Below are 19643 nucleotides of genomic sequence, written 5' to 3'. Positions count from 1 at the left end.
CCAACTGGCAAGTGTCTTCACTGACATTTACAACCTCTCCCTGTCTGTCTGTAAAACTGTACCAACATCTTCCAAGCAGACCACCATAGTCCCTGTGCCCAAGAACACGAAGGTAACCTGCCTAAATGACTACCGACCCATAGCACTCACATCTGTAGCCTTGAAATGCTTTGAAAGGCTGGTCATGGCCCACATCAACCCCATTATCCCAGAAACCCTAGACCCACTCCAATTTGCATATTGCCCAAACAGATCCACAGATGTTGCAATCTCTATTGCACTCCACACTGCCCTTTCCCACCTGGACAAAAGGAACACCTATGTGAGAATGCTATTCCTTGATTACAGCTCAGCGTTCAACACCATAGTACCCTCAAAGTCATCACTAAGCTAAGGACCCTGAGACTAAACACCTCCCCCTGGAACTGGATCCTAGACTTCCTGACGGGCCGCCCCCAGGTTGTAAGGGTAGGTAACAACACGGTGGCCCCTCAAGGGTGTGTGCTCAGTCCCCTCCTGTACTCCCTGTTCACTCATGACTGCACGGCCAGGCACAACTCCAACACCATCATTAAGTTTGCTGACTACACAACAGTGGTAGGCCTGATCACCGACAACAATGAGACAGACTATAGGGATGAGGTCAGAGACCTGACCATCTGGTGCAAGGACAACAACCTCTCCCTCATCATGATCAAGACAAGAAGATGTGGGCTACAGGAAAAGGAGGACCGAGCACGCCCCCATTCTCTTTGACGGGACTCTAGAGGAGCAGGTTGAGAGCTTCAAGTTCCTTGGCGTCCACATCACCAACATACTAAACTAACATGGTCCAAGCACATCAAGGCAGTCATGAAGAGGGCACGACAAAACCTATTCCCCCTCAGGAGACTGAAAAGATAGAAGCTGTTTTTCAGTCTCTCAGTCCCAGCTTTGATGCACCTGTACTGACCTCTCCTTCTGGATGGTAGTGGTTTGAACAGGCAGTGGCTGTTCGGGTGCTGTAGGTGTCTTGGAGGGCAGGTATTTTGCCCCCATAGATGAGTTGTGCAGACCGCACCACCCTTTGGAGAGCCTTGCGGTTGCAGTACCAGGCTGTGATACAGTGGAAATTAAACTTTATAAGCGTTTTTAAACATTGAATACACTACAGGTTTGCATTTCCTGCTGTGCAGTAAATTTCCTGCAACAACAGGGTGATCAAAGTAAGTTCTGGATCATCCATGTTTCAGATTAGCACTGTTCATGTTGGACTATACAGGAGTATAAAGTCAGCACACAATCCCCATCCCGCCTCCCTAACCTCTAGAGGGCAGTGATGAGACCCTATCTCCTGTGAAAGGTCCCGGGATTGAGTGGTGGATACAACATAAATCACGCGGTTCTAAAATTCTAAAACAAAGACAAATTCAAGGACATGGCAGACCTCCCTCGGTTGAAGGAATTTGTCTGTTTTTCATCAGAGAATGGCGCTGTGGACATTTTTTAACATGACAAATCCCAATCCGCCTGCCATTGCATTTACATTTTAGTAATTTAGCAAGACACTCTTATCCAGAGTAATTTACAGTAGTGAATGCATACATTCCATGAAGCACTACCACACTAGGGTTAGTTTAAGGCTAGGGTTGGGATTTCTTCACTGTATCAGAACTATTGTCCAGGGTTTGGTAAGATGATGTGGTAGTAGCAATGTAGATCCAGCCCCTCTGCTGCTGCTAACCTCCGTGGAGTGCTTTTAGAATGCTGTTCAAAACCTTTGAAATCTTCTCATCCTTATTTTTCCTTCTTGTTGTTTTGATATTTGACCCAGCAAACAATGTATGCTGCAGCAGAACACTTTGAAAGTTAAAAGCTCTTCACAATTCACAATGTCTAAAAGATTCACATTTATCAGTACTTTTTACCCCTCAATGTATTTGCTTTGAAGTGCCTCTTAATGCAAAAATTAATATTTTGTTTCAGCTACACAAATAAATCCTAGCTTCAAAGCACTACTTGTTAATAATGAAACAGTACTATCTCACAATAAGAAAGTCATTTGAAAACCACAGAGTAATTCTTCTAAGGAGGATAAGCTATAAATTCTACTGGAAACTAGATATTTATATGTATCTGGTCCTCTTAAGAAAGCCGTGCGATAAACCACTCTGTGGACTCAGACTCTGTACTATATCAATGTCACCAATGCCACTCAGTAGTTGGCTACATACCAATGTAAGGCTTTGTAATGACGATACAATGGTACAACACTGTCACATCACCAGTCTTAATGGAGCAGGCATCTCCAGTAACACTAATAATCCCAACCTTACCTGTGAACACCATTACACCAATACTTTGAGCAGCACTATAAGTCGATTCAGCTTTCTGTAAGTCAAAGTCATCCCAGCAAACCAAAATTGTTTCTGTGAAAGTTCCCAGAACATTCGTTAGGTTGTGGCCAATGTTCTCATAACTTAAAAACTGTCCAGTTGTGCTGATGATTATATAATGTTTGTATAGATCATTCACATGATGTTACAAGAACATTCCCAGAATGTTGAGCTCACATTTTGTTGCAGCAGTATCTTCGAAAAACATTACTGGTACATTGTGTTATTACATTACCTGTAAACCTAATGAGAATGTTTGGGGAATGTTCTGTGGTGGTTCTTACAGATGTTTTGCACAACATTTCTGTGAATGTTAGGAGACCATTACAAGTATATTTCTTACACAGTTTTATCAAAAACGTCCTTTGAATTGTAGCTAAGTTTCTGGGAATGTTCCCGGTTAGCTGGGAGAACTCTCCCTCCTCCTGGTGCTGAGAGGACTTAGCAGGACCAGAACAGTACCCAGGTCTCAGCACCAAGGCACCAGGGTGGAGCAGTGAGGGGACCATCAGTCGACCGACAGTGAGATATGACACCCTGAGAGCAGCCTGCATGTCGCTCTGAGCAAAGACCTGTTTGGCAGGCAGGTGGGTGCATTGCGGACAACGGATCTGCTGAAACCACGTAAATTGTGATACGCCATCCTCTGTTATCACATCGTTAAAGCGTATGCTCACAACACAGCTAAGAGAGTGTCGACTGATGCCTCACAAGATTAAACTTGATAGATAATCTATGGGGTTTGTACAATTATTCAGGTGACATTTCATATCAACTAGAGGCAACAAAAAAAACAGCAGTGAAGGTTCTGGAAATAATAAAGCAACTTTCTTGGCATCATTTCTCCAATAACCTCTGCCCAAAATTGTTTTCCACAGGAAATTATTCGACTTTGTTGTTTTCAAGGCTAATGTACATTTAATGACGGTTTATCATTAAATTGAACAAAATCAGCATTTCATTACACTTCAACTTCACTGCTCTGTCCTCAAAAGGGAATTTTGAAAAGTGATGCGTCCTGTGCCTTTTGAAAGCCAACCATTATTAATGAAGTTACCTTCTTGATTATCCAGCCTGTTGTTTATTAATAAAGGGAATATCAGAATATATATAAGATTTTCACTAAGACACTGGTAGTTTCATTTGTTGAGGTGCTACAGATCCATAGACATACACAGAAGGCTCATAATAGATTTCAGTGCACTGCAAAATATCCAGACAGGATCAGGTTCATGATATAAACCTTAGCCATTTCAGAAAGCCATTTCAGTAGCAGGCTCATCTGCTGATGTAAGGCTGATCACACCCAGAATAATTTTCCTCCCACTGTGTCAAAGCCTAGTGTTAAATGATAAGGAGAGCTTTGCCAAATGATTTACAGTGAAGAGACACAAAGGAGAAGAGACTCAAAGGAGACCTCAAGTATCCTGTCTCTTCGCTGTTTGATCCCTGTGCTCTCCACTCTCACTCATATGTGTTGGCCGGGGCACAAATATTTCCCTTTCTTAATTTGTCCCATGACAGCTTGACATCCCCCATGATTACAGCTGGGAGTGTTTCCGGTACGTGACCTGACAAGTTAACACTGAGGCCTAGATGTTACTCCATGACTAAGAGGAAAGCTAAATATACAGTAGTCTACAAGCTTCACTCAGTCAACCTTACAGTCAGTCAACCCCAGATCCACCCCTGTGCATATGAATAAGCCATATGCATATGACACCTTAGTCCACTGTCCCTACATGTGGTCTGTAAATGTAGGTAATTCCCAGTGGAGTGTGTTGTATGTTGTAGCTGTTTGTTCTTAAAAACATCCGCATCTAAAATAATGTAAAAAATGATTTGGTCATAACAATTTGATTATTATCCTCATAGAAGATCACGATCGTAACTCAATTTTATAAACGTTCAATAAACCTGTATTGCATAGTGTATGATGTTAGATATTTGATTAGCATAATGTTCAAAATTATAGTGTTTGTATTAGCGAGTCATTCCTAAATTCAGAGGTGCAGGTTGTAATTACCTTAGTTGTAACCAATTAAAGATAGTGTAGGGGCACTGACACTCACTATATCATGCACCTCGTTAACAGACAGGTCTTGTACTGTCTGTCTTACCTCTTCTAATCCTGAATTCTGATTGGTTAAAACTGCATTCTAGCCGGTGTCTATTCCACAAGTTACCGCCGGCTAAATCTATGAAGTTAAACTGCCTATTTAGTCTGTTCCAACTGACTGCGCAATCCACTGTCTCAGCCCAGCCAAGTCATTCATAAACTTGATCTCCACTATAAAAAGCATCTAGACATTATCTCACATTTCTTTTAGACTAACATTTAGCTTTCAACAACCAATATTTGTATAAACCTTGCTGTCTGTCTCTCCGACATTTGCAAAATTGATTCAATTGTCTAATTCGAACTCCAGTATACACAAAGAAATGTCAATTGAATAAAGGTAAAACGAAATGAAGTGCAGATACTTTGCAGTCTAGCCAACTTCAGTTTGAAGTGATTGTGTTAGATGTGTTGTTGGCTAGCTCTTCTGAACAACAGTGTCCTGACGAGAGAGCACATTTTCTATGCCAGGCGAAATTGCGCCTCATTAGCTCATTTTGTTGTGGATGTATCGAAATGAATGTCACTAGAAAACAGCTTAAACAAATGCAAATGCACCTACTTTGCTGTTTTTCTGGCTGCTTTCTGACATGGCTCGAATAGCAGACGTTCATTTATAAAACAGGGGCAGACAAGCGACAGGTCAAGGGCAGGCAGAGATCGATAGTCCAGGGCAGGGTCCGTAAGGTACAGAGTGGCAGGCAGGTTCAGGGTCAGGGCAGGCAGAGGTCAGTAATCCAGGGCAGTAGCAAGATACAGAACAGCATGCAGGCTCAAAGTTAGCTGTAGTTGTCAAGCAAGGGATAAGAACGTATCTCTCTGAGATATATTGGAATAGAAATGGTCAAGATGTCACACAGGGGAGGGGACAGAGTAAACTTCTTCAAATGGAATCTTTCTGGATCCACAGGTTCAACACACTGTCACCTCTTGGCGAGGAGTTCTACTTGAAACCGTTTTTAGTGTCAACATGTCCACACTTGTTTTTAATCCTAATTTAATATTTTATGTATATATATATATATATATATATATATATACATATGTATATATATATATATATATGTGATTGATATCTACAGTGATATATATATATATATATATATATATATATATATATATATATATATATATATATATATTACTGTAAATATTAATCACATTCCTTGTTCATATATTTTGAAAAACTAAATGCATGCTCCTCAACCGTCCGCTGCCCGCACCCACCCGCCCATTCGACTAGCATCACTACTCTGGACGGTTCTGACTTAGAATATGTGGACAACTACAAATACCTAGGCATCTAGCTAGACTGTAAACTCTCCTTCCAGACTCATATTAAACATCTCCAATCCAAAATTAAATCTAGAATCGGCTTTCTATTCCGCAACAAAGCCTCCTTCATTCACGCTACCAAACATACCCTCGTAAAACTGACCATCCTACCGATCCTCAACTTCGGCGATGTCATTTACAAAATAGCCTCCAACGCTCAACTTAGCAAACTGGATGCAGTCTATCACAGTGCCATCCGTTTTGTCACCAAAGCCCCATATACCACCCACAATTGCGATTTGTATGCTCTAATCGGCTGGCCCTTGCTACATATTCATCACCAGCTCCACTGGCTCCAGGTCATCTATAAGTCTTTACTAGGTAAAGCTCCGCCTTATCTCGGCTCATCCGGTCACCATACCAACACCCACCCGTAGCACGCACTCCAGCAGGTATATCTCACTGGTCATCCCCAAAGCCAACACCTCCTTTGGCTGCCTTTCCTTCCAGTTGTCTGCAGCCAATGACTGGAACAAATTGCAAAAATCGCTAAAGCTGGAGACTTGTATTTTCCTCACTAAGTTTAAACATCAGCTATCCGAGCAGCTAGCCGATCACTGCAGCTGTAATATATATTTTTTCTATTGTGTTATTGACTGTACGCTTGTTTATTCTATGTGTAACTCTGTGTTGCTGTTTGTGTCACACTACTTTGCTTTATCTTGGCCAGGTCGCAGTTGTAAATGAGAACTTGTTCTCAACTAGCCTACCTGGTTAAATAAAGGTGAAATAAAAATAAATAAAAGTTTAATATTGTGCACCTACTGTATGTTACATATTTTTTACCTCCTGATTCAAGAAGTGATGTCACTGAGTACTGCCCTTATATATAGTACCTTCCACCCTCACCTGGGATATTGATGCCTGATGAAGACCTAAGGGTTGGAACTTATGCGGCGTTTTCCTTTCTGTTTTCCATGAGTTGCCTAAAACTCATGTTCTTTATCTTTTGTATAAGAACGTTTGCAGCCAGTATGGCAATGGAACATTTAGAGCAAACGACTGGGTCACGTACATGAATACAGAACAAAAAGACTTAATGACTGGGTCGCGTCTTTAAAAAAAAAACATTTTTAAAAATGTATTTAACCCGGTAGGCCAGTTGAGAACAAATTCTCATTTACAACTGCGACCTGGCCTAGATAAAGCATAGCAGTGCGACACAAACAACAACACAGAGTTACACATAAACAAATGTACAGTCAACACAAAATAAAATAAAAAAAGAAAGATCTATGTACAGTGTGTGCAAATGTAGGAGAGTAGGGAGGTAGGCATAAATATGCCATAGATGTCAAATAATTACAATTTAGCATTAATACTGGAGTGATACATGTGCAGATGATGATGTGCAAGTAGAGATACTGGGGTACAGAAGAGCAAGAGGGTAAGTAATAAATTGGGGAGGAGGTAGTCAGGTGTGCTATTTACAGATTGGCTGTGTACAGGTACAGAACTCCGCGTCTCTGGCAACCGAACCGATAGACCAAACTACCAGCCGGCTTGGGTAGCATCCTATTTGTGTCGGGACTAAATCTTGTGGAAGGATGAAAACACCCAATATATCCTCCAAACACCAACTTCTCTGGCATTATCGCTTAAATAAGATACAATTTTCTTCACATCCTTTTTCCACTATGTGGGAAGGGGTCCCTCCTCATTGTGAAACCTAAAGAGATTTGCACACCATTCAATGGATGCCAGTATAGATATTCCTGCAATATCTCAATTAGCCCCTGATAGCTGTGCTATTGAGCATGAAACTCGTAAAATGTTAAGGGAATTTGGGCTACAGAACGTCACAGACCCATTTTTTGAAACAGAATTCAAAGATATTTGATGTTTTCAGATACAGAGAGAGATAAGGAAAAAAATATGAAAATCTAAAACACAGAGGCCTTTGCATTCCTCTCCAGCCATGGAGGATCAATAGCTTGCACTGCTCACTTCAGTCATTGGGAAGGAGATCAGTTCTACCATAAATAATTACTGAACATTAGGAGAATTGTAATCACAGAAGCTATTTTCTGTTAAGTTTTACATGTGAGTGCAACAAAGTCCATCCCTATATGGCCTACCCAAGGGTGGAGATCATGCTTGGGACAGGTGGCTACTTTTTCATGTCAGCTTTTCCACACTGGTGTCAAAATGTCTCATGTCTGCTGGGGTGGGCCAGAGTTCCACAGATTCCCGCATAGCATGTGGATTCATATCTGCTGTTCCCTGAGACCTGTCTAAAATAATCCAACATTGCTTTACAGGAACGTGTGCAATTAAGTGATTGGCTTTGTTCCAAGACTATGTGACAGTTGTACTTTATGCACTCATCACAGCGGTTAAACTGATGGTATCCCTCCTCCCAGCTGGTCCATACTCTGATACCTGGATATCCCAGGGGCTCTCATATCTAGGGACAGGATTCTTTCCTGACTATGTCACCAGACCAGGAAGAAACAGTGAACCTAGTTATTCCTAGTCAGTTCACAAGGTCAGTAAAGTCTCTTGGGCCTGCTCATATCTGCAAGTGCAGGGATACAGGACATCTGTCACCCTTGACTGTAGGGGATGTAGCAAGGGGCTCTGGATCTGTGCCCGGTGGTGGGTCCCCCAGCCAGCTGCATGGACCAGGGGCACAGACAGACAGGCCTTCTTTCAGACACATTGCTCCTTTTATACCTCACACACTAAGGCATTGATCTAGGGTGCCTGTCTACGCTACAAGTCACAACTAAGGTCTGTGTGGAGTTAATGCAACATTTATCTTACAAAGGTAATTTGCATAATATAAATGAATAATGTCAACATAATATTGAGAACATTATATTCTTAAGTACCCAATCGCTCCACACAAAGTATGAAAACTTACAAAATATTCACATTACTCAATATATCTTTGAAACCTACATTCTTTGACCCAGACACTTGGGTACTCCAGTGAGGAAGTTCCACTGAGTAGCAGTGCCTTAGACCGCTGCGCCACTTGGGAGGCCCAAATGTATTTTGTATGGCATGAGGATGAAGTTCAGAGGAGTTGGTAAAGGCATAAAACAGATAAAACAGACACCAGGCTTGTGAAGTTTAGGTTCCTCTCAGATGTACATGTTTTACAGACCTCTTTTAGGCCATGCCAGTGAATATAGATCTCCTCAGCATGGTGTGTATGTTTCATAAGTTCATAACAGCTGTTTAGCTATAGAGGGACTTCCTTGGAGCTACTCTGTTGAGATTAATGAATCCCCCCGCTCTGACCATAGGGAGGTAAGGTCACCTGCGCCGTCACATTACAGACCTGCCGAGCCGTTTGAAAGCATCCTGTTTCCTATGAGTGCAATGCCCTTGGTTTCCCCTGACTCAATTTGACTTTGTAATGATTTACTTAGATATTCATCAGAGTCATTGTGAGGCACTACAATGAAAGTTATGCAGACATCATGATGTTTGTTTAGTATGATATTTACATCTAATTAAAGCCTGATAATCTGAAATAATATCTTACAGTACGTATTGTTACCATTGTCATCAAGAACCCCATTTAATGTGCTGATGTACCTGGTGGACACATCAGTGAAGTAAGAAGAAAGTCAATATCAATATTCACAAATCACTCTTTCTATTATCTATTAGGCTAAAGCACTCATGTGTGATTAAGAACACATAGGCCTAATGGTTTCATTGTTTGTACTCCTGACACTGTTTGTTCTCCAGAGATGGACTTGATGTATAGGTTGGCTCAGAAATTATGAGACTGGGGACCTCATGAGTGGTGCAGGGGTCTAAGGCACTGCATCGCAGTGCTTGAGGAGACACTACAGATCTGGGTTCAATCCTGGGCTGTGTCGCAGCCGGCTGTGTCCGGGTGACCCATGAGGCGGCACACAATTGGCACATCGTTGTCTGCGTTAGGGGAGGGTTTGGCCAGCCGGGATGTCGTGTTGCGCTCTAGCAACTCCTTTTTCCTCCAACACATTGGTGCTTAAGCGAGCAGGGTTGTGTTTTGGAGGATGCATGGCTCTTGACCTTCGCCTCTCCCGAGTTGCAGCGATGGGACAACACTGTAACTACCAATTGAGGAGAGTAAATCTGGGAGACTATGATATTATGTTTGGTAGTGTTACATAAGATAGAAGGTTACTTAAGACAAAAACAAAAGGAAGGTGGATGGATGGGTGGGCGTATAACACAAACGTCTAGCTGTCACGGACAACTTTCGAATTTGAGGAGCAACTTTGCAACTAACCTAGCAACCTAGCTAACGTCAGCCACAACAAATTGGAATTCATAACATATCATATGTTTTGCAAATTCGTAACAAATGTACAAATTGCAGTTCGTAACATATTGTATGAATTACAATTTGTAGCATATCATACGAAATGGATGATGGACATCCACAAATAAATACATACCATACGAAACATAACATATTATACTAAATGGAGCGTACGGATTTACGTGCAGAATAATACAAATGTTCTGAGACCATGTTAAAATGATGGACAGATATTCTAAGACTGTCATCTACCGGTGATTTTTAGCATTGCACTTAAAAATATATATAATTTGAAATGTCATAACCTTCAAATGATGGCAAAAAATAAGTCAGTTTTCCATCCTGGAAAAAATCCTAATCCACAAGCCAGTGGATGGTCGCTTGGTATAAATGTCCTTTCAAAAAGACTTTTTACAGGATCTTTCCAGCCAGACCATAGTACCTCTTAGGTTCTTGGTAAGAGTCTGCATCATGACCAAATGTTTAACTCTACAAGACATTACTTTGTTACTTCAATTATTGGTGGATTTGTATCAAACCAGGTGACCTATTTTTCATTGGCATTCATAAACATTCCATTGTTTACTTTCTCTTTACTGTATATATCATTGATTCATTCATTGCAGATCAGAACTATTTATACAGCCCAGCACAGCTTCAGCTTAAAGAAGAGTCCAGTCAACAGCGCCCTCTAAAGGCCCTGGTAGAGTCCTACTTACTGGAGCGCTACTCTCTGACAAACATAATGGACCAAGTCCCCAAAAATGTTTTTTTATCATGTAGGTTTAAGATTTATATACTGGACAGTAATGAGAATAGGAAGATATCTTTTTAATCTTCTGTTCATGCAGAAGGTTTTCATTGAAACTATTAACTATTATGTGCTGAAGAAATGTATCTAAGAATATGATTTGATATATGAAAACGATATAATTAATTACAGTTATAATTGAAATCGTAATCTTATGTTCTGTGCAACATATGTTAACTATCCTCCATGAGGACTTTTAACCCAAAATGGGTATGATACTGCATCATCCATCTTTTTGGGATTCTCTGTTATAAGAGAAACATATTTTTTTCCCACTACATTTGTGTAGTGATGTTTCATCACTTTATATGTCTTTGATAAATAGTTGCATTAATTGACTCTTGCAGTCTAAATCTTATTCACAGGTAACTCAGACCTCCAAATATGCCTGCATAGGCATATAACTGTTCTAATACCTTTGGGTGCTTTTAACTTGCACAATGATTGTTCTCTGCCACGTCCAACAACAAGTAGCACCACATTGTGGCACCATGCACAATTTCGAGCCATTTTTGGTTTGATCTCATTGTTCAAGATCAATTACTAATCAATTTGTTCTTTAAATGGCTTTAAATTAAAGTTGTTAAGAAAAATAAAATTGTGCCCACACTTTCAGCGTTAATGGTGTTGTATTATCATCCCACTTGGCACACAGTGGTTGAATCAACGTTGTTTCCACGTCATTTCAATTAAGTTATGTTGAACCAAAGTGGATACACATTGAGTTGAAGTATGTGCCCAGTGGAATGGCTTCATTCAAATGCTCAATTGCTCAATTTGGCATTCACTATCTCTAGCAACATCACACATTTCCATGGTAATTCTGACAGTGTAATTACATTTCAGGTAGGCCTACATACCATGACATAAAGCTTCATAACTTACATCATAAACCCCCTGTGCATGTGATGGAAATGATGTCACCATTGCACTTGATACTAAGCAATGTTGTGCTGCTCTTTTTATTGACTTGGCCAAAGCTTTTGATACGGTAGACCATTCCATTCTTGTGAGCCGGCTAAGGAGTATTGGTGTCTCTGAGGGGTCTTTGGCCTGGTTTGCTAACTACCTTTCTCAAAGAGTGCAATGTATAAAGTCAGAACATCTGCTGTCTCATCCACTGCCTGTCAGCAAGGGAGTACCCCAAGGCTCGATCCTAGGCCCCACACTCTTCTCAATTTACATCAACAACATAGCTCAGGCAGTAGGAAGCTCTCTCATCTATTTATATGCAGATGATACAGTCTTACACTCAGCTGGCCCCTCCACAGATTTTGTGTTAAACGCTCTACAACAAAGCTTTCTTAGTGTCCAACAAGCTTTCTCTGCCCTTAACTTTGTTCTGAACCCTTCCAAAACAAAGGTCATGTGGTTTGGTTATAAGAATGCCCCTCTCCCCACAGGTGTGATTACTACCTCTGAGGGTTTAGAGCTTGAGGTAGTCACATCATACAAGTACTTGGGAGTATGGCTAGACGGTACACTGTCCTTCTCTCAGCACATATCAAAGCTGCAGGCTAAGTTAAATATAGACTCGGTTTCCTCTATCGTAATCGCTTCTCTTTCACCCCAGCTGCCAAACTAAGCCTGACTCAGATTACCATCCTACTCATGCTACATTACGGAGACGTAATTTATACATCGGCAGGTTAGGGTGCTCTCGAGCGGCTAGATGTTTTTTTACCATTCTGCCATCAGATTTGCCACCAATACTCCTTATAGGACACATCACTGCACTCTATACTCCCCTGTAAACTTGTCGTCTCTGTACACCCGTCGCAAGACCGACTGGTTGATGTTGATTTATAAAACCCTGTTAGGCCTCACTCCCCCATATCTGAGATACCTACTGCAGCCCTCATCCTCCACATACAACACCCGTTCTGCCAGTCACATTCTGTTAAAGGTCCCCAAAGCACACACATCCCTGGGTCACTCATCTTTTCAGTTCGCTGCATTTAGCGACTGGAACGAGCTGCAACAAACACTCAAACTGGATAGTTTTATCTCAATCTCTTCATTCAAAGACTCAATCATGGAAATTCTTTCTGACAGTTGTAGCTGCTTTGCTTGATGTATTGCTGCCTCTACCTTCTTGCCCTTTGGGCTGTTGCCTGTGCCCAATAATGTTTGTATTTAATGTTCTGTGCTGCTATCATGTTGTGCTGCTGCCATGTTGTGTTGCTACTGTGTTGTTGCCATGTTGTATTATTATCAAGCTGTGTTGTCATGGGTTGCTGCCTTGATATGTCTTAGGTCTCTCTTCATGTAGTGTTGTGGTGTCGTGATGTGTGTTTTGTCCTATATTTTAATTTTAATTTTAATCCCAACCCCCATCCATGCTGGAGGCATTTTGCCTTTTGGTAGGCCGTCATTGTAAATAAGATTTTGTTCTTAACTAACTTGCCTAGTTAAATAAACATTAAATTAAAAAATAAACAATAAATTAAGAAGATAATTACTTGATAATAACTGCTCAATACATTCATCTTAGACCAAAATTGATCATTGTAAGCATTTGGCATGTTGTTGAGCTAAAATGTTGTCATAGTAACGAGAGGGAAAAGGAAACAAGAGCAAAGTAATTAAGAGCAAAGTAATTACATGTATTGTATTAAAATCGAGTGAATGAGTCACATTATAGATAACACCTTAACTTAAGGTGCAAATAAAGTGATTCAATGTCACAACAAGAACTTGGATAAATCTCCAAGACATGATACTCCATCAGAGTAAAGACACACAGAATTGTTTGAAATGAACAAGGGTTTTACAATGAGAAAACATCTGCAGTAAATACATTTTTCAGGTAATAAAACAGATAAAATAGTGATAATCACAGAGTGATGATAACATAATACCCAGTTTGGGTAAATCATCCTCATAGAGAAACAGTGATGCTATAACTCGGGTTTAACATTATCAATATAACTGATACATGCTTCACAGAAGATACTGAATACAATGTAGTGGTAAAAAAAATGTTGCTTATACATTTTGACCTAAAAACAGATCTGTCATAGACAATCACAAACAGATTGATCCCATTTTTAGGTTAAAATTCCTCATCTAGGACCATTAAAGCTATTGTTAATCATGAATAAAAACATGATCAACATAGTCAAGGTTACGATTTCAATGAACACAACAACAATATTGTTTTCATACCTTACACATTTTTCTCAGAAAAATGAAATAAACTGAAATAAAAAGTCTCAATCACTGCAAGACTTTTAAAAATGCTATATACTCAGATGATGAGGAAGATCTCTGATCACTGTCCATCACATGAATGTTAGACTAACATGGTCCATTGACTTTGTTTGAGAGTGGAGTTCCAGTCTGTAGGACTCAACCAGAGACTCCAGAGGGTGATGTTGACTTGACTCTTCTCTTTGCTGATGCTGGGCTGTGGAGCTGAACTAAGGCAGGTCCTGTTCTTATCAGAGGATGGATGTAGGCTCTGGAAGTGGCTCAGCAGTCTTCTCTGGGTTTGTGTCTTCACCTCATCCTTGGTCAGGAAGTGCACAATCTCTTTTAATTGATTCTTCAATTTACCTTGTTCGTCAGTCAGGTGCTCATTCGAGTAGATCACAGCTGAAGTGATTGTAGGTGCCATGGTTGGATCTCTGTGCTGCCCTCTGTGTAGAGTGAATCTGATTCCTACTGGCTTCATCTCTCATATATATATATATATAGTCCATAATCTGCATATGAATGTGTGGGTCTTGGGCTTGTTGGAGTTTCTCACAGTCTGTAGCCAATGGGTGAGCTTGGGAGGACAATGAGGAATGTGGAGCTGCCACATGCTCAGTGTTCTTATTGCTAGGGGACAATGGTCACGTCTCATGGAACAGGTGGAATGGTGGGGGGGATAGCCACTTTAACTATGCCACTTTGTTTACATACTCATCTCATATGTACATACTGTACTCGATACCATCTATTGCATCTTGCCTATGCCGCTCTGTACCATCACTCATTCATATATCTTTATGTACATATTCTTTTCCCCCTTACACTTGTGTGTATAAGACAGTAGTTTTGGAATTGTTAGTTAGATTACTTGTTGGTTATTACTGCATTGTCGGAACTAGAAGCACAAGCATTTCGCTACACTCGCATTAACATCTGCTAACCATGTGTATGTGACAAATCAAATTGGATTTGATTTGGATTTGATATACCGTACTTTATCAGTGTTCATTTCTACGTTATGTTTGTGCCCTGGAGAAACTGATGTATTGTTTAATTCCCTTCTATAAGTGTGGCTATTCCCCAGTGACTCTGGGTGTTCCCTAGACAGACGGGTGCTGGTCGGACTGATGTTGATGATGACACAAGACTGAGACTCTGCTTTCCAGAGCTTTCCCACACTCTGCCCATTGATAGAGCTTCCACCTAACAACAGAAGTGTGCCTTGTTAAATGTTAATTCATCTCTATACAAGCAGTTCCCATTAAAAAAAACTCTGACATGCATGTATTAAGAATGTAGTAAATACAAATATTTTGACTATCGGATGATATAGACTTGTACAGCATATGGCCATTCAGAGATGGTCAAGATTGGACTGAAAACTGAAGATATTTAAAGCGTTTAAGTTTTAGATATAAGATTTATAGTCTTCGATACAACATTCACATTTTAGCAGACACTCTTATCCAGGCTTATACTATCATACTTTTTTGTTGTTGTACTGATTTACCTGAAGGTCTTGAACCCACAACCCTGGCATTGCAAGCGCCATGCTCTACCTGCTGAGTTACACAGGACTACTACAATGTAATCATGTTTGTTTAAATTGTAATATAATGTATTTCCTAATCTGTTACCTAATTCCTCTTACACCCTGTAATAATAAAAAAAAACACTTGTGCAGTCTTTATAATTCATTATATCTGTGATATAATTAATTTCTAGAATTCAATGACGAAAGCGTACTAGTGAAATTCCTTCTCACCCCTCATCATACAGGGTACAGAAGTCTATTGTCCCAAAGGCGGTCTGTGAGTGAGTTTTCCTTGGTTTCCCACACTCTCTCCATTCACTGCTTTCAATGGTGGAACAATAGAAGTGTGCCTTATTATAATGCATCATATTAGGTATTCAGTTTCCGGTTTCTAGGCAACCATTAAAAATGCTTCAATTACCAAAACAGCATCTGGTCGTAGAGAAGGTTCCCTGAAAAACCTGGCTTGGAGGAAATGATTTGAGTTAAAGAACAGTCAGCACTATAGAGTAGCACATGTCTTGGTTCTGACTTAAATTTAATCAATGAGAGACAAGTGACATGTTGATTTTAGCCATCACCTTAACCCTAACCTTAATCCTAACCCTAGTTTTACTGTATGTCCACACCCCTTCTGAACTCTAACACTAACATCAACGCTAACTCCAGCTTCATGTCCACACCCTGTTTCAACCCTAACCATAACTCCAGCTTCATGTCCACACCCTGGGCCTTTTCTTCTTACATGCTGACCACACAGCTCACGTCTCGTGCCTCAACGAGATTCTGCGTTGCCAGGAACTAAAATAGAACTTGGTTCTATTTGTGATGCTTGATGCACTGTACGTCCCACATCTCCCATCTCCTCATTGGTTTTTAGGACAATATACCCATTTCCATCTCCTCATTGGTTTTTAGGAGCATATACCCACATGGGTGATTGAAATATGAACTGAGGTCCACATTCCAGTACAATTGGTAGTGGTAATGCACCTTAAAGTTGGTGTCCAACCAAGTCCGAAGAAGAAGCCTGAAGGAAGAGAGATTACTAGAAACAAACTCGGTTTACCCTTTTATCTGTGGATTAATTGTTGGAGTAGAGGACCTTGTGCATTTCAGGTAGGATAACAACTCAATGTTTATATCACAGGCCAAATTAGCTGGCAACAGCAAGCTAGCTAGCTAGCTAAATTTCCATAAATGTTTCATGCTTTTCGACCTGTCCCAAATCTAATAAGGTTGGTTCAGAGTCTGTTTTGATATTTCAACTTGTGATTCCTTTAGGTGTCTGACATACTGACCGCACGCTTGATGGTGTTGCATGTGATCGGCATGTTAGACACATACAGCCATCACTATTTCTGTTTCTGCTCATAACTGGGACCACTGTAGATTACTTGATTGCGATGCAATATTTTAATCTTCCAAAACTTCATTACCAATCATTGCAAAAGTAAGTATGACCTTATACAGTAGATCTGCATTGTAGTCTACAGTCAATATGTCGATTACAGGAAAGATCAAGAACAATAAAAAATTATTTAATTTCATTATTTTGGGATTTATTGACATTGACTCAAGGAGTCGCATCATAGACACCTAAATATAAGGTGTGATTATGTGATTACACATTACACTTGGATCAATCTCCAAGACATATGATACTCGAACAGAGTATATGATACACATTTACTGTCTTTATAAAAGACAACATATTGTCCAAAATAAATTGAGGTTTCACATTGAGAGAGAACATTTTCTACCCGTTACAATAAACACATTATTAAAATAATTTGAACAACATTTTCACACAAAGTCTGATCTTTAAACAAATCAATTAGTTCTAATCACAGAGTGATGATAACAGGTACAATTCCCAGTGTGGGTAAATAATCATCATGGAGAATCAGTGATTCTGTAGCTCAAGTTGATCAATAACAAATGGTTAACTAATACTGATACATACCTCACAGAAGATGCTCAATATAATGTTAATATGACTATATCGTTACAACAATTCAATTGTAACAAAATAGCTTATTCTTGATAAGTGTTGACCTTTAAACAGATCGGTAACAGATCATCACAAAAAGATGGAAGATATAATACACATTTTGGGTTAGAAGTCCTCATGGACGACTGTTGAAGTTCATCATTAATAAGCAAATTATCAACATAATCAACACATGATGGTGCTTCACAAAACAAAGGTTATTAACGTTACAAAAATGCAGATTTCAGTGTTTTATATTAGATAAACATTTTAACTTGTTCAGTACAACTGAAATGAAAAGTTTCAATCGAAACGACTTTTAACATCCTGCACAAGCAGAATATGAAGAAGATCTCTGATCACTGTCCATCACATTAATGTTAGACCAACATGGTGCATTGCGTTTGTTTGAGAGTGGAGTTCCAGTATGTAGGACTTTACCAGGGCCTCCAGAGAGCAGTGTGGACTGGACTCTTCTCTTTGCTGGTGCTGTACTGGGCCTTTGAGCTGAACTGAGGCAGGTCACTCTCCCTCCTTTTCTTATCAGAGGATGGATGCAGGCTCTGGAAGTGGCTCAGCAGTCTCTCTGGGTTTGTGTCTTCACCTCATCCTTGGTCAGGAAGTGCACAATCTCTTGGACACACCTGAGTAACCCTGATTGAATGGTGCTGAGGAGGAGCTCACTGGCTGGTTCTGTTGCTGTCGTCTCACGAACCAAACTGTCATCTCTAAGATGTCGGCTTTCTCCATTTTGAAATCTGGCTGCTGGTTGAGGCTCTCTCCAAGAGAGACTTGAGCTTCTCAATGCTGTTGTTGAAACTATCTCTGCGTAACTTCTCAACCACTGGCTTTCTTATCTGCAAGAAGAGGAGAGTCATTAATAATATTATTCTGGATACAACAGAGTTGACATGAATGGATGATATCTAGAAGCAAAAACTGAAACAATGCAACACTATTTGTAACTCAATTTACCTTGTTGGTCAGAGTCAGGTGCTCATTAGAGTAGATCACAGCTGAAGTGATTGTAGGTGCCATGGCTGGATCTCTGTGCTGTACTGGTCTCTATGTAGAGTGAATCTGATGTCTAATGCCTTTATCTCTCCTATATATAGTCAATAATCTGCATATGAATGTGTGGGTCTTGGGCTTGTTGGAGTTTCTCACAGTCTGTAGCCAATGGGTGAGCTTGGAAGGACAATGAGGAATGTGGAGCTGCCACATGCTCAGTGTTCTTATTGCTGGGGGACAATGGTCACGTCTCATGGAACAGGTGGAGAGGTGGGGGGGGTGGAGAGAAACTCAGAGTGTTGTGTGAATCTGGGAAACCAGTGACCCTCAGATCTGCTGCCTGATGTTAGGATCAATGATGCTGAGAGAGCACACACACATCATCACAACTTATATTTTTGGGACTGACGCAGATCCCCTGTGTGAAAATGTATTTTTTTAATGGTTGCATACCTAAGAGAATATAGTTTCAAAATAGAGAAATGAAGTTGCAATTAGATTCTTGGAAATGGAATAGGCCTTTCTAAAATTTGTTTCATGGAGAATTTGAACATGAGGTTTTAACTATAGTAATTAGATTCCGTTCATTTTTTTTTAAAGCAGAGCCTTTAAGAACATTGTCCCTTTTAAAACGTAATAATGTGTAGTAGTAAGTAAGTTGACATTCACCCCCTGGTATATTTATGTTGCAATACTGCTCTTGTGTCTGTCTATTCACAGATTTGACAGACTACTGCCAGAGGTAGTGAAGTCTAGAGGTAGCAGATGTGTCCTCTGTCTTGAGGCTGCTGGTCAGTGTGAGTAGAGAACTGATCTGAGTTTCCCACAGTCCTGTGTGCTGTGATCAGTGCACTACAAAAACTGCTCAGTGGAGCATTAGTGACGGCTTTTGACTCTGTGTTGCGCTATAGGCCGAGCCTGACGTCACAGACCATCTGGATTCTGGAGGGAAAAACTACCATAGGTTCCTTCCATACTGTTTCACAAGCATGTATTT

General features: G+C 40.3%; 1 protein-coding gene and 1 pseudogene across 2 annotated transcripts in view; one reads left to right on the top strand and one right to left on the bottom strand.

Annotated features, from left to right (window-relative positions):
* Positions 1-19643, top strand: part of ccdc186 (coiled-coil domain-containing protein 186) — a 1196038-nt gene that overhangs the window by 799636 nt on the left and 376759 nt on the right. The window lies entirely within an intron of this gene.
* On the bottom strand, positions 17134-18673 carry LOC112262565 (annotated as a pseudogene).

This window comes from Oncorhynchus tshawytscha, linkage group LG25, assembly GCF_018296145.1.
Source record: "Oncorhynchus tshawytscha isolate Ot180627B linkage group LG25, Otsh_v2.0, whole genome shotgun sequence".
In the NCBI taxonomy this organism is placed as follows: domain Eukaryota; kingdom Metazoa; phylum Chordata; class Actinopteri; order Salmoniformes; family Salmonidae; genus Oncorhynchus; species Oncorhynchus tshawytscha.
The sequence above is the reverse complement of the archived record's forward strand: the minus strand, read 5'-3'. Positions and strand labels throughout refer to the sequence as shown.